The sequence below is a fragment of the Microtus ochrogaster genome, unplaced genomic scaffold (assembly GCF_000317375.1).
Source record: "Microtus ochrogaster isolate Prairie Vole_2 unplaced genomic scaffold, MicOch1.0 UNK7, whole genome shotgun sequence".
NCBI classification, from domain to species: Eukaryota; Metazoa; Chordata; class Mammalia; order Rodentia; family Cricetidae; genus Microtus; species Microtus ochrogaster.
Window position 1 is genome coordinate 4,350,322 of NW_004949105.1, and position 1,953 is coordinate 4,352,274.

Below are 1,953 nucleotides of genomic sequence, written 5' to 3' on the forward strand. Positions count from 1 at the left end.
TTAGGCAGGCAAAGTGAAGCAAATACCACACTTCTTTTCACAGTTAAGCAAATGCAGCATAAAGAAAAACAACACAGCTTTACACAGCTAAAGTAATATTCTGCAGCATAAACGCATGTAACATATCTTTGCCTAGTTAAAATAATATTCCACAACACTTTCTATCATGGGAATCTTTTCATTAGTATCATTAAGATTTTGTGCAAGTTTTTTTTCCCTGCTCTCCCCTTCTGTGATGGTTTGAATGAGAATGACCCCCATGGACTCAAGAGTTTGCATATTTGATCCCAAGTTGGTGAAACTCTTTGGGAAGGATTAGGAGGTGTGGCCTGTCTTAGGGTTTCTATTGCTGTGAAGAGACACCATGACCACGATATGGTAAATGCATCATTTGAGAGCTGTTTTGCTGTTGCCACCTTTTAAAACAACTACTTCCTAGTCCTTTCTGAAATAGCAGATCAATGCTATAATCATTCTCAATGTGACAGCCATTCATATTATGGGATAACCACTTGAAGACGAAATAAACCACAGAGAACAAAGGTGGCAAGTAGCTGTAGGCCTGGAGGTGGCTTCCAGAGGGGAGGTACCCACAAATAGCTGGAGGAGAACTGAAGAGCCTCTGCCCTCCCTCTGTAGTGAGCAGTCAGGACTTACATACACATTGGGGACCATTCACACTGGCTCCCAGATACATCCTTCCTTCGAGACGATAAAATATCTGTGGATTCTGTTCTCCAAATTAATGACATTTAATAGTTATAAAGACACCAGGAAGATTTTTCTTTCTATTGTGAAATGAACCCAAGAGAAACAGTTCCATAAACAGTAGTCACTTTGGGGCCATGAATATTTAATAGACCATTTCATGGTCAAAAATTCAAAGATACTTGAAATCAGCATTGGCCCCTGATATCAGTTCATACTAGCAGATGAAATGGCAAAACACTCTATTCAGAAGTCTGCTGGTGATTAAGGGGAGCAATTTATGAGCTAGCCCATAATCTAATACCACGATTTTATGAGGCGTAGTTCTGGCCTCGTGTCAAGTTTGAGGTAGCAGTGGGTTTCATAGATACTGTTGCTAAGTGTGTCAGGAGAAAACTGAGAACTCTCATTCAAAAATAGCAATGAGATTGTTCACTGTTCCCCCAACACAGCATCTAACCCGACAAGGGCACCAAGCTGAGGGATGATCCATGTGAGGTGGGAGAGAGCAGGGTTCACGCTCACTGGAAGAGACCTTGTGCATCTTCAGGGTGGACAGAGTGTGCCGGAACTGCCCTCGCATCTCCGTGCAAGTCAGCCGCACATAAGGACGCTAGTGTGCAAGCAGAGAAAGAGCCACTGACAGGTAGTTTCCTGTGGGACCAGTAGGCAGCACTTAGGTTAACCTTGGTTTCTCAATAGTGTACAGTTCAGAAATCTCAAGCAAGAATTTCCTAAAACAGAATTGTCTGAACACCAGAGCACGAGGTGTAGACAAGCTTTACAGTTGTAGGTGTGGTCAGACAGGGCCCAAGTGCATGAATTACCTGTGATGAGAAGATCATTGTGTCTTGATGAGAAGATCGTTGTGTCTGTGGCCTATGTGCTTAGTGACCTTCAAACATGTAAGATATATGTGTGATGGAATGCAGAATTGTGTGTCATATTTTTTCAGTCTCCATATGTAGTCTCAAGAGTCTACATACACTCCCAAGAGTTTCCATATATATTCTTCAGTAGTCTCCATATGCATCCAACGGTCTCCATATACATCCAACGGTCTCCATCTACATCCAACGGTCTCCATATGCATCCAACAGTCTCCATATACATCTAACGGTCTCCATATACATCCAACGGTCTCCATATACCTCCAACGGTCTCCATCTACATCCAACGGTCTCCATCTACATCCAACGGTCTCCATCTACATCCAACGGTCTCCATATACATCCAACGGTCTCC

The 1,953-nt window shown here is 42.9% G+C and overlaps 1 protein-coding gene across 1 annotated transcript in view; it reads left to right on the plus strand.

Annotated features, from left to right (window-relative positions):
- The window catches only part of Erich1 (glutamate rich 1), a 55,158-nt gene that overhangs the window by 47,300 nt on the left and 5,905 nt on the right, over positions 1–1,953 (plus strand). The gene's annotated exons all lie outside the window — the stretch shown is intronic.